Consider the following 18,974-nt stretch of genomic DNA (forward strand, 5'->3'; position numbering starts at 1 on the left):
CAGGGAGCTGAGCTAAGTGAGCTTGTTCCACAGAACAAGTACAAACAAACAAGTTGGGTGAGTGAGCCGAATACGACAACAGGATGAACAAAAGCACGGAATTAGAACTACAACGCAACTGCAAAATTCTCAAAAAAAAAAAAAACAAACACAAAAAACACAAAGTGAAAGAAGTAGTGCGACTAAGGTCAGTCTGTGAGACGAACAGGAACCGTCACAATACCTGGTCACAGAGCCCAGCTGAGCCTCAGCCCCAAAACAGTTTCAGTTTGAACAGGGTTTAGAAGTTTGTGATCAGTCATCGATGGCCCGGTCCCTTTAGAGTCAGGCCGGCACTTAGCAGGGCTGACACACCAAAACGAAACCTGGTGTTCCAGGTCTGCCTGGTGGCCAGAAGACCCCCTTTTAACTAAGGCTTCAAGAGCCATTGACAAGTGTGAGAACGGCAGCATCTCAGTGGAAAGCTCCAAAAAATCCTTATTGGTGACAAGAACAAGATGCACAGGCAACTGCCAAGAATGAACCGTTTATTAGTATTATCGTTAGCGTTGGTATGATTGTTATTGTAACATCGTTATTACATTTGCAAATGAGCTACAATAAACACGAGTGAGCAATTTCATCTTGTCTCTGGAAAAGGTCAAACCTACATTAAGTGTAGCAAAAAAAAAAATCCCGTCGTCATCTTTAGTTTAACAGAATTATTTTCAGTTCCTATTAAACATCTGGCAAAACAAGACAGAAAGACAGAACAGGATATAAAATGTGTCCACGTATCTTGTTATCCTTGTTATCCAGAGTCGAGCCAAGGCAAAAATAATAATCATAATAATTATCATCAACATCCTCGCAAATAATTACATGTTTCAGAGTAACCCGTGAAATGATCCTCATGGATGGTCACTCCATCAACGCCACTCAAAACCTGTTTGTTGTGACACAAACAGCTCGAACAATGGGATTTTAATTGGCTTACGGCAGTCATGTGACATCCGCTGACAACTTTCACAGGCAAACTCAATGAACAAGTTAAGCTTCGTGTCAGAGGATGAGACAGACAGGAGTGAAATCGGTCATAGCATGTGATGATCTCCACTTTTTACCAGTAGTGAGTTCGACGGGGTTTGAAATTTATCAGCAAAAGTTACTTAATCCTTGAACTCTGAGAAGCAAAATAATCAAAGGTTTTGTTTAGTGTTCCTTAGTGCTGTGGGGATACTCAAACTGAGCTGCCCTTCTGTCTCTGGAAGCCCCCAAATTTATACCTGTGCAGCAATTTGACTGCTTCTCCTTTTGATACAAAATTTATTCATATTTCTTGTCATATGGTGTATTATTTACTTTTCTGGGTGTTTTTAAAGGTAGTCTAATGATCTTTACTTGGTTGCAACCAAATTTCCACCTTTAAAACTCATCCCTGTGTGTATGTGTATATATATATATACACACACACACACACACACACACACACATATATAGGTATATATACGTATATATGTATATGTGTGTGTGTGGGCATGTATGTATACGTATATAGAATAGCCATTCTTCGAATTAGTTAATAACTCAAAAAAAAATTTTTAAATAAGATGTTATAGAATCAGAATAAATGTTTCTAGATTTGGGTACAGCAGTTTTAGAGGCCTGGGGAAGTGGCCATTGAGATCTTGTAGTAAATTCATTCCAAGGTGTCCTGAAACACTTTGAGTGAAGACAAAGTAAACCTTCTCCTAGACCCTGCAGGGATCTATTTTGTAGATTCACACAGGTTTCTCTGACTTTCTCAAAGATGTTTCCTCATGAGACAAAAATCTGAGAAACGTGAATCTTGTTTTTACCTAGGAGATACGGAACAAAAATAAAAAAAAAGATCTCACTCCAGTGTTTCCTGTCCTCTGGGTCCTGCCTTCTTATATTAAACTTAATAGAATAGAATACAAGAAAAGGATATGTGCACCCAAAAAGGTATATTGCAGCTCCAAATGCGAATGTGGAAACTATCATATTAAAAATGTTATAAAAATTTGCATGTAACACTACATTGCAATGCAAACCAATGTTTTTCCACCCAATAACCTTACGGTTTAAGAAAAAAAACATATGGCGGAAATGGTGTACTGTCACGTAATGGTTAACAGTATACTGTCATTATATTTATAATGAAATATACCAATAAGCAAAAGAGTAGACAAACAGTTCTTCAGGAAAAGTAACGATCAGATTTGGATACAGAACTCATGATTTAGAATTTAGAAATAAAATTGGAGTATAAGGCATCATATATATTTTACGATTTCTTTTCCATTTTTAATTGTGTGTACGTAAAAATCCCCGCAAAATGAATACTTAAATGATGCCATGGGGTTCTGTGTGGCACGGCGAGTTGGTGGGTAATGCTGCCGCCTTATACTTCCAGGGTTGGGGGCTTGTGGGGAGTTTGCATGTCCTCCTTATGTCCAGGATGGTAAGGATTCCTCCCACCATTTAAAGACTTACAGTTAGGCTAATCGGTATTTGTAAACTGCCCATAGTGTGCCTTGCAATGGACTGGCATCCCCACCAGGGTATACCCCAGCCTTATGCCCTATGCTTACTGCGGCAGGCTACTGTCCCCCCATGATATCGTGCCTAGGAAGAGTGGCTGGACGATGGAGAGATAATTGTATGAACCAAAATAATACAATTATCAGAAATTACGACAAGTAAATATATCAATTATACTTCCCCTCTTTGGCATGAAGAAAAACAAAAAGCACGATGAAATAACAAAAAGATCCAATGTGTGACCCAATTTGCACGTACTTGACCAGCGATATCATTTACAACTTCGGCTGAAGCTGCACAATAGAACTGTTATTGTAAATCATAATGAATTACCTGATTTTTAGAGTCAGTCACCTTTAGAATGATTCTTATTAGCTCTGGAATAAGCATGAAAAAGCAAACATCGTCGGTGCCGGTCTATAGAGTAACATATAATACGCACTTCGTGACTCTTTGGAAACATGGTTTTGAGTAAATATTTTTTGATTTTCCGTGTAACGACGTCGGCATGAACTAGCAAAAATGCTACTAATACAAAAATAGAACTAAAAAGGACATGGAGGGTCGCAGACTATATCCATGATCCGGATAACTGGTAATAAGACAGACGGCTGGACGGATGGATTGATGGACGGATGGATGGACGGATGGAAAAAAAATATGATAAAAATCATTTGCAGAGATTGGGCAGCTGAATGTAAAAATTCCGGCACCGGTAACGCAGCCGGACAGAGTGCCAGCGCCGTCGGCCCGCGACCCGGCCCGAGGTAAATGTGGAGGTGCCAGGGATGTGGTGTTGGCTTCTGGAGTCTGGTGAGAGGTCCAAAAATTTCAGAAGTCAGGCTCATCAAGTAATTCAAAGCCGGAACAATCCAAAAATGTATAAAAATATATAGCTTAATAATATATGAACGATAACTTCAATTAGTTAATAGTGTCCTGTTTAGCCCTATGACCCCCTTCAACCTTAGAAATGACTCTATAATGTCTCGACTCTTGTCTGTTATAACAATACATGACAAGTGTATTTTCACTCTCCACTCAATTTAAAATGATCCTTATTTAAACTGACTCTTTCTACCAAAATTTCCCAATTTTTGACTGGCTGCTCTTTGGTTGCTATGAGATAAGGTCACATGCTAGCCTTGCCGTATAAAATCCTATGTGGTTCCGAGAGCTTCATTCCGGAATAGACATACCAGAAAATTGGTAGTACATATGAAACTGGCTTAGGCACAAGTAGTTGCACCAGGAAACATTTTGTAAATACTTTACAAAACTTTTATAGAAGAAGCTATGAAAGTACTTTTATTAAAAAACTGATTAGATAATATTTCAAACAATGCCTAGGCTACACATTATAAAAAGCATGCTGCATGTGCTATAATTTCCAAAAGAAAAAATATTAAGGATTCATTAAGTATATTGCCTTAAAATACATGCCTGGAAATTAAGATTTCAAATTAGAATAATATATAATAATACATAATCCAGTTTAGTTATTAACTAATATTTATAATCAGAAAAAAAGTATAAATCGCCAAAGTGCTGTACTTCAAAAAAAATGTAATTGAATGGGCAAGAACTTGTTCAGCTCTAGTGGTCATAAAATAGCATGAGTTCAGGCTGTATTTGCTCAAGAAAACATGCATTATTTTCATTACTTCAGATGACTACTCGAATTAATCCAGTAGTTTATGAACTACTAATGGCCTAAAAAATGAATAACGCCGGCAACTAAAAAGTACGTATCATTTCAGAGGGCCATGAAAAATTTCTCATACAAATCTTCCTCAAGAGAGCAACTTGTTCTGATCTGTAAAAGTGCAAAACTTACACACTCAGGATATGGAAACTTATTAAACCACCAAACACCCTTTCATTTAGCAGAAACAGAAATAAACAATCATTCAAATGTCTAGCATCCTAGGTGAAGGCTTCGTTGTCTCATGTCGTTGAAAGACGTCTATGTTATGTCTCATTAGATTATATGGTTTCTAAGGTTTTTGTTTAAATGCTGCACATCATCTCGCCTGTCATTCACTAAACAACATCTTCTGCATGGATACAGACGCTGATGATAAATCAAGTAAGAACTTATAATGTTTCTATGCCGCAGGAGCTCAAAATCATTGCAGGAATTGCGACAACACAACTTCCGTTTCATTGTAGCTCATTTTTTTGAGAGTTGACCCGAATAAAAAGTTGTATAATACAGATAAAAAGTCATGAACATTAATGAGCATCAGTAAAAATCAGCGAAGACTGAACTGTATTACGTTGTAAGGTATTTGATTTTAATAATTGTATATATATATATATATATATATAAATATAGTTAGTAAGCCTAGTAGCTTAAGTAGCTAATTTTGGCAGTTTGTTAGACTTCCACCTGATGCCATTAAAGGAAGTCCTCAGAGATGGGCAACACTGCTGTTCCTTGGCTAATTGGAAATAGCAATGCAGAGACACCCTTTGTTAAAAACCTGGACACTGTGTTACTACCAGGACTTAACCGCAAGCTAACTGATGGGTGACTGTCTGAAAAACCGGAGAAGACTGATAGGAAAAGCAGAGCGGCTACCAGGCAATGAATGAGGACAAACAGGCGCAGGAAAAAGTGAGGAGAAAAGTCGGGGCACAAGAGCGAAACCGCTAAAGGGACACTCGGCAGTGGGGAGATGACGGTGGTTCCAGGGCGCTGTAACAGGAATACCGAAAGTGCAGACAAATACTAAGTTTATCGAGATGGAAATTTGAAGGCTGAGCACAGAACCAGATTTCCTAGCTGCCTAAATAGAGCTTGGAAGTCTGGACGTGCCTCCTCTGGAGAGTATCAAAGCCGAGAGGTATGCCCTCTAGCGGATGGGTGGACACCTAAGCAATTCCATCAAAAACAGCGTATTATTCTTCCTTCAGTTTCTTCATTTATCCTTCCAATCATTTAGTGACTTTGAACCTGAGGGTCTCCCTCTCCTATGAGTCTAGCATGAAGCCGGAATTCCACCACTGGAATCCCTCAAAGTACTGCCAACTTGAGTGGTATCCATAGAGTCTCATTAACTGGTCCGTCTTACTGTCCTGCTGGTCATATGCGGATCTTTGGGGTGGCTAAGAGGGGGGTTGTCACCTTCGAGTTGTGCTGCCCCTGCCACCTACTGCAGAGGTTACAGTCAAAACTGCAATTTGGAACAAGATGTGGAACGTTTGTCAATGCCGGCTGGCAGAACATCACAACCAGAAAGACATACCGGTTGTCAGTGGTCTGCTACCTGAAGACAGAGTGGTCCTAGAATGGCCAGTCTTCAACTAACCACCAGTCCCTCATTATGACCACCAGACTCCCAGCACTCCATTACCCAGAATTCCAGCGAAACAACTCACCCAATCAATTAATACACTTTTCAAGTAACAGTACAACAGCCAAGAAGCAGGAGATCTAATGGGATAAGCCTCTGCGCACTATACTAAGACATGCTTTTTGATAGTTATCAGGTTTAACACCAGATATGCCATCAACTCATTAGCATTTCCCTTTAAAAATTCCAGAAAAAAACACAATAGAGCCAAAAGACATGTTGATCTTTCTCTCTTTCACGTCCATATATCTTCTAGAGGGACATATAAGAATTGTAAGTATAAAGAAGGATATCGTCCTGAGCATAGACATTAAAGACAAACAACTTCCACTGGTATCAAAAGGGAGGAAGCTCATGTTTAAGGATGCTCCTTCTGCGGATCAATTACTATCAAAAGAGGATTAACCTTGAGGTTGACAGGGAAGGCCCCTGCCTCAGTATTGCCTCGGAGCAGGGCCATAAGAAGTGCTCCTGACTTCATTGACCCTGACCTTTTGGGACCGTTACGTTGTACGATTAAGAAGCCACAATAGTTTATGTCCGTCACTCACATCTCGCGTTCGCATTTACATTCGAATTTACGAAGATGAAGAAATGGGAAACCTTGGAATCAAAGAGCCTGACATCATTCTTAAAAGCCAGAGTACGAAGCTAATTTTCGCCCATTTACGCAATACTGATGTACTGTGCCGTAGCTGTTTGTAGACATAGCTACTCTTGATACTTTCGAGGGTGAAGGACACCTTTAACCCTTACACGATAAACTTTAGCAACAAAATTTTCTCATGTTTCCTCATCAAGCAAAGAAAACCCTGATTTTTTCTTAGGAGTACAAGAAACATAAATTAATAAATAAAAGAAATAGAAGTGAAAGCTTAATGTTTGCTTGCAGCTAAATATCTCATTTTGTATTTTATAATGGCTGCTCACAAATAATGATGAATGTAATAAATAATTTGCAAAGCACTGCGTTTTCATAAAATGAAATAATACTAACACAAAGTATAAGCAAAATATAGCTACTATACGACTGGTTTCACAGAACAAATCGGTAACTCAAAAACTGCTACGAAATTACATGCATGGTTGCGTGGACTTAAAGCCCTGTGCCATTCAAGCTCCCAACCAGATTGGGTCACAAGATGCTTTCCCGTGTGGACCAGATGGGACCAGATACTGGTTTGGCGTCAAATTGACTTTGTACTCCAGGGAGTCAACTTCAGCTGCAAGGTAAACGCGTGAATCACATGGAAACGCAACGGGGTTGTCAGCCATGGGTTTGCTAAGGCATTGTTACTTTAACCCACTGTTACCAGTAGCAAAAAACACACGGTAGTGGGTCGTGGTGGTTCCCAGGTTCCAGAATTGCTCTCGAAAATACAATTGCAAATACAAGTACAAATACAACAGATTCTTCTAACTGATCGTGCCAATTGCTAAGTATAAAGGGCTTTCCAAGGGTGTATGATTTTAGGTAAACCATGGACCCATATGATTTAGACAGAAAATGCTATATGGGACTCAAAATAAACGCAATAATAGAAATTGAAGTTCGTACACCTCGGAACAGACGGCGGCTAGTCTTCTTATAATGCTATAATAAAACTAAAGTGAAATGTATACACACGATCAGCAGTGTATTACATAGCAGTCAAAGCAGATGTCCATAAGGTCACACTGTATATCTTCGTTAAAAGATACTATGTCTTAAAAATATAATATCCAAAGCATAGTTAATAGGTTAAATGAAGTAAAAAAGAATAAGAGTAAAACTTATCAGCGACTGGCGGCATTGCGTATTTCACTTACGAATAAACAGCGCAAATGACCAGAGATGCAAAAATACTATATGTTCTGAATATCAAAACACAAATCAGTACTACAGGTTAACGATGGACACATTAATGGACACGTTACTACCTCATGCAACATAATGAACATTTTAGATGTTCAATCATCATTTTCTTTCCAAAATATTAAATATAAATACAAAAAAGCACACAGAAACACAAATACAGTATAATGTAAAATGTATATTGTTATCGTACACATACGTTTGTCGATTTTTTATATGTTAGGGCATATTCATTCTGCATGTTAGCAAATATGGACTGCAGACTATTTAAAGTTATGCTATATACTTATTTTATATAATATACATATGTGAACAACATTACCTAAATATAAAGTAAACTTAAATCTCCAGTACGGAGCCATTAAATATCAAATGAAAGTATTGTATGTCTGTTGTATAGTGTTATATGTCAATATAAAATGGCCCGTCGCAGTAAAACCGACTGTATATAAAGTAATGTCTTAAATGTACATTTATGTCAAACTATACTATATTCAATGGATATCTGTTACACAGAATATGTTACACAGAACAAAATATTCTGTTACACTCCATTATGTAATCATTTTTAATGTACATTCATTTTATATAGGTGTATATATGTACGCACACGCATTGCACATACACTGTAAATATTACATATCGATTTTAAGTATTGTGCTATATGCCCATTTCATCAAACATGCTCTGTTTCATAGTAATATAAAGTAGTCCATTAGATAACGATTGTATATTGGATATATTCTGATTTAACGTAGTCTGTTATATTTCAGATATATGTTAATACAGACTATTAAATGCTCACTATATGATAACTGTTCATTTAATGTAGTCTGGTACATCTAAGCTATATGCCAAAAAAGCCCTTTGTATATTCGTCGTTATATATGTGTCGTATACTCATGATATTTATGTGTTGTAATGTTTCTGGCTGTTGTATATTCTTTAAAAATTCCAGTGTTCCCAGTATTTTATATTATCAACAAAGTAAAAACAATAAATGTCAGTTATCAGGTACAATGGTCTAGCTTTCAATATTTGAACAATCGCGTGTAATTAACGCTAAATGATCTAAATACATATTTTGCAGAAGGCCCAAAAATTACTACTCACATAATAATTCGTTTAAAATTTGGAAATCCCTGTGCACAATTATCTTGCGTGTAAAACTATAGTACAAAAATATTGTTTAAAAAATCTTGGTCTTACACAAACGTCCAATATATCCAAGGGATCACAAGTCAGGAAACAAGTAATCAACAAGTCAAACTGCAAGCGCAACTGAGGGTCAACCAGTCATACATTTATGTATTACCCTCTCATCTACAATCGACGTCCTTTTTGACCCGATAACGTCAGTGCAGAAACAATTCAGTGAACAAAAAAAAAAAGAAAAGTAACTCAAACTCCATCGCGTCCAAACAGCTTGACAAGGTCAAGCCGGAAGGGTCCTTAACAACAGTACACTGGTACACGTCCATAGCTGCCTTTCATGTACCACTGTGCTTAGCTATTAATCCTCTGCAGTCCTGGGCGTGAGACTGAACCACACCTAATTCACACTAATGCAGACGTCTGATGTTTCTCAGAAGGGCTCATTCACACTGCAGTAAGTTTCCCAAACTTTCCCGAGACCTCAGGATAGGCTGGGCAACCGAAAAATAAATTCATTTTATAGGCCACGGAGCCAAAAGGAATCTCGTGAAAGTTAACTCCGCTTATTATAATCTATTAATTTTTTTAAATGAAAGACGACTATTCCAGTAACAACAAACACAATGCCGCAGTACAGTTTAAGTTAGATGGCTGAAATCAAGTTAATCAGCACAGAAAACAATCAAATATACATCAGCATTTTTCCTATCCCAATAATAATACTCAGTCCCAAATAATAGGTACGACGAAATTGAGTTGAGGCTGTTTTAAATTAGGAGATCTAATCCTAAAACGCAAAACTGCAAAAGACTTCAGCATCAACCAAAGCACAATAAAGGGACAAGTCATTTAAATTAGACAGTCTAGAAAAATCTCCTGCTCCCCAGTAAGAGGTGGTCACTGAAGGTCATTTTTGGTAAACATGATTGGCGTACGGGACAAACGGCTCACTCGGATCCTGTCGCCGACTCCGGTTCTGTGCCAAAAATGAAGTGGAGCTACTGGTACCGGTGGTGCCACGACTGAACTGGGCAGCAGTGGTCGGTCGGCGGTCCTGATCGCAGAAAGTACGCCCGTATTTTGGAGAGGCCAGCTCCGTCCCTGGCGCCCAGTTAGAGGCTTCCGACGTTCCCGCTGCCATAAAAAGCTATTTAGTAAAAGAAAATGACAAAGCTTAATTTAAAAAACCGTAAGCAGTGGTAGCTATAAAAATACAACTGCATAAATTTTCAACAAAACTCCCAATTAGATCAGACAATGTACCCATGGCTTCATCTATGAGGAGATGATGCATCTCTCATCTTATATATGCGTAAATAGAGGATAAACATTACACATGTATGGTACTGTGATAACACCCCAGATACCCGTTGCTGGACATGCTTTCTACATTGTGCATTTCCTTTTAACAAGGCCTCCTCTTTGCTGTCCACTGGCTCCGTGGTAATAGCACTGAAATGTCAGGTCTTCATTGCACCGCCATATCTAGGAGGCCACCATTGGGGTGAACTTCGCTGAACTTTGCAAGGCCACGGATCCTGCTCTCAGTGGGCGAACTGAAATACCTCATAGCTGCCGAGGCACAGATTACAGGGCGTTAAGCCAGGGCTTGATCCAACCGCGCACCTTTGTGGCGACCGAGCGGACAGGCGGATTAGAACAGTGCTCCTCGCCGTCCTTGTGTAGGCAAGGGCAGGGGCCGGTAGGCTGAGCACTGCTCTTGGGGACAGGAGAGATCTTCCTCTTCCTCAGAGGACTGGGGATCATGAGCTGAAGTGCTCAATCTGTTGAGCGAAGGTTTACAAACAGTGGTTTCTCCCGAAAAGCTTTTTCCGTATTTTTTTTAGTCGCTTTCGATTGACTAGAAGCTAAAAATAATAAAAACAATAGCTAAAATACGGACATTTTTATAAACATTTCTCAATCATCGTACTTACCTCGTTAACTGTGTTGCTAAAATTATAACGATGTAGTCAAAAGTGTGTGTGTGTATGTGTGTGTAAACATATATGACAAACATTAAATCACATCATAAATGCAAGTATTAGTTTATCTACGGTAGAAAAATTGTAGAAAAATTATTACAAATGTTTTTTTTTAATTTGCTGTACTAAGTTGGTTTCTTTTCAGATTAATAATTTAGTCATTTACTTGAATTATGACAGTAAGGTTCACAATGGGAATTAAGCTATAAAACTATAAGTGGAACTTGCCTCCTTTGCTACATGCATTGAGTAAAAAATAAATATACAAGAAGCAGACACAAGAGTAAATTAGCAAATCTGCAAATAGCAAGCATTTATTTCATGGAATCTCAGTTAATTCTGATAATTTTTCTAAAAATTCACTCAGAAAATCGGGCGCAAAATATCTTCAAATGAAAACTCAATATTTACTTGCAGTATATATAACCTACGATAACTGAAAATTTGTCAACGATTAAGCACGGGAAACAGCGTAATACCTACATTATTTTTTACAACGTTTGAAGAATGGTAAGAAAAATTTAAGTGCAAAAAGTAAGCTGATAAATGTTACTACATTACTATGATATTACTATAGCATTTGCTACACAACAGAATCACAATTCAATGATCCTTTGCAGCAGGGACACATGCAACAGAAATATAATTATCTTAAAGCGAAAAAAACATTTTTCCAGTTACCGTATTTTCCTAAAAATTACAAGCACCAGCTAATGGTAATGAGTAAATAAAATACAAATTTTGGATGTAGTCTGTAACCTGTATTGGCTAATTTATTTTCTGGTATAAAATGATCGTACAAAAACCGAATTAAAAATATATAATGATTTACAATAATCACCATTAATTCGACGGTATAATTTTGTAAACTAATATACAAGTAAGTTATTGCTTAAAAAATAGATTTAAAAATATCATAATGTGCGTAAAAGCAATGTTTGTTCTAAAGTACGTTTTTGATCTTATATGAAAATAACTGACACGCAAAAATAAAAACACCACAAAAAATAAAAATCAACGGTGAAACTGAGATACCCAGAATTGCGTTTTGTCAATTTAATTTAATTTGCCGTAAAAAAAAAAAAAAAAACGGAAGCTTGGTTTAAACCTGAAAAATTAAGGAAATATACACCCGATATATATCGATCATTTTTCCCATCTAGGATTATTATGTGTGTTCCATCGACTGTTTCATTTCAAAATGTTAAGCCATAAACATTTGGTTTGTTTTCTTCTAAATAAAATAAATGAACGTAATTAGTAAATTAGCATACTGATCATGGAGAAACCGCAGCGTTTCCAAGAAAATCTAAAGTAGAAAAAAATATTACATTACGTTTATCTGCAGCTACTGACCAACAAGGGACAGATTCAGGCTACTCTAGATCGGCAGCTAAAGCACGCCGAGTGGTTTTTTTTACTAAAAAATATTGCTTGTTTTTCATCATATCACTCCATTATCACCTTGGCATTACTGTCCCTAGGAAGTACAGAAGCTTCATAATGCCACCATATTCCCCCCACGATTATTATTATTAGTAATTTTTATTATTATTATTATTTGTAGGGTTATTGAGGGTAACAATGCACCAAGTTGGTCTGATCTGGATCACATCCGTTAGAAAATAAAACGTTCTTTGTAACTAAGGCTCCTGTTTCAAAAATGACGCCTGATAGCGATTCTCGGAGTGCGTAGCATTAGCCGACTTTGTTACGCCTCCTAAATCGTGGGTCTACTAGCAAAAAACACACAGCACCCACACACACACACTCACACAAACACAACCTCTCTGGGACAGAGATCTGTGGCAGGTCGAGGTTGTCTCTCTGTCACATCACAGGGCAATAAGGGATAGGCATTCCTTCGCCGGAGTAGACAGCGGCTCCTGTACCACAAAATGGAGGCCGATCCACCCCAGACCCCTGCAGTGGGTACAGCTGTATGCAGAATTGTGAGCAATCACAATGCCAAAAGGGGATACTGGCCGGATACTCTTGGACGTCTGCCAGAAACTCCCTGAAAATGTCTCTGCGGCCACCGGACGCAGCGGACCACATCAGTTTTAGAAGGAGACTCTTTTAGAAGGACAACGTTTGAAAAAAGGATTTTCAGGAAAGGAAGGGAGGGAGAAAAAAAAATGACTGAGCGGTGCAGATCTTTTAGATGTCACATGACCTGTCACATGACTCAGGATGCACTGGGAGCAGCAATGGCTGAGTCGCGGATTTGCTCATAGTCGTGATCTGCCACAGTTTGCAAGTCATTATGTGGCTGCTGGGTCTGTGTCGTTGTGTACAAACAGTGGGCGTGGCATGACAGAGCACACACCTTAGCTATTCACAGCACAACAATAAAACCAAAAAGCACAATGCTACCAAATGAAGACTCCCCTATTCCCCAGATCAGCTTAAAGAGCGACATGTCAAATCGGGTTGTCTGTTAGCCAGAGCGGGTACTGTAAACCAGCACGAAAAATACTCATCAAGCTAAAAACAGCGACTGCCAGGTAGCAAATTCTGCATACGCTAAGGGCAACAGTCGCTTGATCTTTTTTCAGATTCACCGCGATCAAGGGATGAAATTAGACTGTTTGGCCAAAACTGTGTAGCAAAAAATCATCACACACGGAATGGTCATGCTAACTCCCACATGCAATAGCTATGAGACAGCACAGTGAAGCCCAGTTTTCACACCACGAGGTATCTATGCTAAAAGAGTGCTGCTGGTGTGCTGTAGCTCTGCAATTTATTTATTTATCTACCTGCAGAGAGCTCCTAACGGGAAGCTGAGTCATTAAACTTCCTTCTTCAGCAAAACCAGTAGCTACGTTGAAACGTCAGGCGCGAGAGTGTAAAACAGATACGATAACAGGTTCTGCTCTCGCCATCCTGCCCCACACTGGCTCGATAATGGTCAAACTAAAAATTTGTCCAGTCACTTACACTTCAGCTAATTAGCAAAAATCTTCCACGTCATATCAGGGGAAACCCCACAACAGCTGCCACCATTGCAAAGTAGACGGTCTTATTCATTGATTATTTGACAAAAAAACAACAAAAAAAAAACTATATATATATTTTTTTATTTAAATTTAAGATTAGTAGTTCAAGCACAATATCCCGGGACAGCCCTTTGTAGAAGTCACAAAGAGAATTTCACCGACTTCCAAAAAAAGATTCAACAAAATATGCACATAATTTTCAAAAATCCAAATTATATAATCATAGCAGTGCAATATTAAACATTCAAATATATAAACAAACTGGAGTCCTTCATAAAAGCTACAAAAAACAAGGCAAAACCACTTCAATCCACTGAATAACAGCAAAAATATAAACCAACATGCTGTAAATCGCCAGTGAAATTCAGGCATGCACAAATCAGAACCACTCATCATTTTTACAGTCTTGACTTGACGTTTAAGATAAATTAAGGACAAGAGTGAAGAAGTATGAAAAAAACAGCAACACTGAAATAAACAGTCATCAACAAACTCAGCTACAAACACTAGCAAAGTTTTAATGAATGGAACAACAAGGCGGACGGGCAGTAATTCTGAAGCCTTAAATATCACTTACAGCCCCATCATGCATGACTGCATGCATAACTCATGATCATGCATGAAAATTACAGATGACAGGAGTTTTTCCACCGCTTTTTAAAATCTTTATCAAAAGATATCTCCTGAATATCAGTTTTTTTTAAAAAAAAGAGAGAGAGAGAGAGAGACAGTTTGAGGGCTGGAAGAGAACAGTGCTGTCAGGGTTGTGCAGGAGCCATTCTCAGCCTCTGGCCCCCTGGGGCGCCGGGTCGACCACCACTAACCCCCTCCCCTCCCACACACACACATACACCCACAACCCGAGGCTCTTATGTTCAACCTCCTGGCTTCTGTGAGCATTCTTTACATTTACCAGCATGTACCCCCCCTCACCCCCCGCCCCGACAATCTCCCTTCACCATACCTCCCATGTTTCTCCACTGACAGATAAGCGTGTTGATTTACCTGTATGACACATCACCTCCCCTTCCTTTCAGCTGTCTTTGAAGAGGTAGTACAATCCCTTTGCCCCTATTAGCTCACTGTGAACAAAAGCGGGAAAAAAAAGTTATTAAAAGGGGAAAATATAATGACCCGTCTATTTAACAGCCATGAAGCTTATCCAGATGACTTCCATGATCAAACATCACAAACCAATAAGAAGCGAATGAAATTTAACGCAAGTTCAATGTTTTCCACCCATCTATCCCCCGGGCAATTTTTTGCCCAGTAAGCTTTTACTGTCCTGCGAAATTTCCCTGGATATTTCGTCCATTCCGCTGTGGTAAGAAATCACCTGACAGGTGAGCGACTTAAGCGAACTGCCCAGAGATGGTGTAAATTTATCTGGAAGACGAAACTGTACTTCAGCCGTGTGCAACCGGGAAAATGTCTGACAGAAAAGCCACCACATGCAGACTTAATTTTCGCAGTTTATTCCCTACAATTAGTTCACCAAAAACATAATAGCGGCTATGTTGTTTTTGTAACAATTAGACTATTATTAGCAGAGTAAATGAGAATTTCTAATACTTTTGCCCCACAAAAAAGTATTTAAATATTACGTATAAACTGAAACATTTTTTATTGTAAAAATATTGGCTCAAGCAACACGTATGATTGGCCTAATTGTTCCCAAAAATCTTATACAACTAATCTTGTGTTTTTTAAGCCTTCATTATTGAAACAGGCCGGACTTTACTGTTTATTAGACTATAACGCCAAAGCCGAAAAGCCCATTAAATACATATTGTACACAAAAACGTATTTCTTATGATCAATTCGTCCAGATTAGTGTGAACTTATGAACAAACGCGCCATGAATCCCGCATCAGTACCATACACCTATTAACTGCCAAACCTAAGAAACTCCTATGAGCTATATAGTTGTAGTTTTCAACCTTACCTAACAATACGTTTATTAAAAAGTGAACGACGATGACATAAAATGTCTTCAGGCGGAATGCCATTTGACAGTCTAGACATCATGTAGTGCTCTGTCGCTAACGGCCACTTCCGTTTATTTCTGTGGCACTGATATTATCATATAAGTAACCTTGAGATAAGGTCCGAATTCGATATATCACATATTTGATATCCAAACCATTGTTACTGCGAGTCAAGAGAAATCGGTTGAGTCACGATCAATACACCTAAAAAGATATTCACTTTCTGCAACCAAATAATTAGGAAAACACATCGAGAAACTAGTCGACAAAAAATTCCCAACTCCTTCCAAATAATCTGCAAATTCACTATCGGCTGGTTGAGGCAAGGCGTGATAAGTGATCAATTTTGTCCTGAATAGTAATACTGTCAAAGTGAGGTACGTCTCAGGGCGGTGGATACGAAAGCCCTATTACTGGCATACTTGACTTTGCAGGCTCCATATCCACAGGTAGTAAAATGGCACACCAGTTTCAGGATGGATTGGCGCCACCGTTTGAGCGATCCAGTGCACGTTGCTTGCCTGTTCAGTGCGAGAACGGCTCCCCTTTTCTTTTCATAATTTACAAACGTGCAACTCCCCCTAGTACAGGATTACTGCCAGGACCAATCACTGAAAGACCTTGAAGGTATGCATTTGCATGTGCACGCTGCATTGAAGTAAAACAAGAGCCCAACTTTATGCATTGTTTGCAAGCCCAAGTATAGCAATGACGTATGTCACAATTCTCAAAACACATTAAAATACACATACATCTGCCGTTGCTCTTTACCGCAAATTTGCTCTACAAAAAGGTATAATATGTACAGTGGGCTCTTTCTTTACATCACACCTTGGGATGCAAAAGAGGGATCGCTACGCAACTTGTTCACGTGAGCGAAGGTGCGTCACCTGCGCATCTGGTTCACGGTATAAATGAAGGTTCGCGGGCTCCCTGATCAAAAACGCCGCGTCTCCTGCTCGTTGCTTTTGTATTTATCTGACAAAGCAACACATTTTAGATATGCGACTTACCGTTACAACCACTTAGTAAGAAATAGCCACGGCACCTGGTTGCTAAAATTACTACAAACAATGTAATCGTCAGCTTTTTATTTCTATTATTTTTAATAACGTATTGTCGCATTTATATAAGCAAGCCACAAATGCATTCGGGTTATTGGCTCAGATAAAAGCTTCTAAATCGTAGTTGCCTTACCTGTGTATTTATGAACAGCTGTCTGCTGACACAGACACAGACATAAAAAAAAACTTTTCAGCGGAGAAAACCATTGTATTACGTGATTTGTTTAAAATAAATACAAATATTTAGACGCACGCTCGGTAATGGTAATGTCTCCTTTCAGTCCCCGTCGTTTTAACATATTTGGAACAAGACTCTAACTCTTACATCACTTGAATTACTTACAGACAGACACAGACCATGGACGTGCTTGTCTGTGGCGCTGCCACAGTCTGCAAGCGAGCCGCAAAAAGTCAGACGGACAGCTTATGAACCAATGACATTGTAAACCCCAACCCCGTTAACCAATGACAAGAGAGAAACGATAACCCCCAACACCCGGATGTGTGGGGAAACAGACACTCAATCGATGCTTTGCGATACAGCTTGAAATCTGAGCAGTCTGGAGGTGAATAAAGGACTGTTTCCGAGTCTCTAACGGAGAGGCGACGAACGCGAGTTCAAGAGCCCAGCTGTAATTTACGGATAACTAATTTATTTTTCATTAAAGTAAATTCACTTAAATAAGTCCAGATATTATTCGTTTATAAAATGTTCAAAAATAAAATACTCCTTGAGCAAGCTATTGATGAAAAAGAATATTTATGCATATTCTACTATCAAAATCAAAATAGTCATTTAGTGCAAAATGTGTCATAAAAAACTAAAACAAGTTTAAAATATTAGGTTAACAATGAAAAGGATGTAGAAAATAAAGGTTTCTTTTTGTTCATGTGCAGCAGAATGGTTTATCACTGATAATTTTGCGCCTTCACCTAATCTGGTAGCCACCATTCATTGTTTTTTGATGTTTTGCCCAAATCAAATGCATTACAGCTGTTGCCCTTTCGCACTGCGGGGTGTGTTTTGTAAAGTAGATCAGATTAGATACCTTAATTCTTCCGGCATACAACAACAGAGCTGCTTCTAACTTTAACACTGCAACCCAGTGCTTGAAAGTCTAAATCAATACATACGAAGATACCTGGTGCTCCGTTTAAGAAGTTCCGTCTACAAACGTGAATATGAAACCAGGGCTGACACAGTAATTAGATTTGAATGGAGTATGCAGTTCCAGACCTCGCCAACAGAGGGAATATTATGTAGATGATAGAAGGACTCACACGTAATTTAGAAAAGTAATACAATATTTACAATATTACTTTGTATATTATTCTGCGACTGTACTGTAAACATGAATTTAATTGACTTACCTATTAGTTTCAATATAATATTTTTTCTTTGAAGAAGAACTACTATGAGTTATTTGATACTGGACTTCAAATATTCCTTCGTTTGTTGTTATTTGGAGTGGGGTGGAGAACAGTTCAATTATAACGAAAATGTAAGTATTTAAGTATACAAGTAACTGGACTGTTTTGTAGCTAATATAAGTGGAATAATCAGTTATCGATTAAACAAACGATCTGGTCCATTCTTCCCCGTACCGATCTCAGAAACCCGGATTCATTCACGAACGCACCTGGTGCACAGACCCGTTCACGACTGACTGAACTGTGCCCCCGAGGCGTTGTTGTGAGTTGCAGGTGAAACACTAGGACGGACGCAGCATCATTAAGGCCACCTTAATTGGACGTGACAGCTATCTTCTGCTCTGGTTCTTGGAAATAAGACGAATGAATTCATAAGTGGAAAACCTGCCTTTCAGCGGCATGTATAAGAGTCTACTAAAGAAACAGCTGTCAAGTTCTTAATATTTCATAACCATTCTATTATATTATCTTTTCCCTGAATGAATATTCATGAAAATTATGTAAATACAACAGAAAGGCAGAATGCCTTAGTATAGATGATTCGGTCGACTAATAACAAAATTAAATGGTGCATGCATCATACTGTGATAT

At 38.5% G+C, this 18,974-nt stretch overlaps 1 long non-coding RNA gene across 2 annotated transcripts in view; it reads right to left on the minus strand.

Annotated features, from left to right (window-relative positions):
* LOC125740063 (uncharacterized) overlaps positions 1 to 17,346 on the minus strand; it is a 66,751-nt gene extending 49,405 nt beyond the window's left edge. For both annotated transcript variants that reach the window (XR_007397433.1, XR_007397434.1), the window contains exons 1-2: positions 17,086 to 17,346; positions 14,906 to 14,982 (exon numbers count right to left, since the gene is read on the minus strand). This is a non-coding gene — a long non-coding RNA (uncharacterized LOC125740063). The remainder of the gene's footprint in view (positions 1 to 14,905; positions 14,983 to 17,085) is intronic.
* Positions 17,347 to 18,974: the final 1,628 nt, after the last annotated feature.

The sequence above is a fragment of the Brienomyrus brachyistius genome, chromosome 4 (assembly GCF_023856365.1).
Source record: "Brienomyrus brachyistius isolate T26 chromosome 4, BBRACH_0.4, whole genome shotgun sequence".
NCBI classification, from domain to species: Eukaryota; Metazoa; Chordata; class Actinopteri; order Osteoglossiformes; family Mormyridae; genus Brienomyrus; species Brienomyrus brachyistius.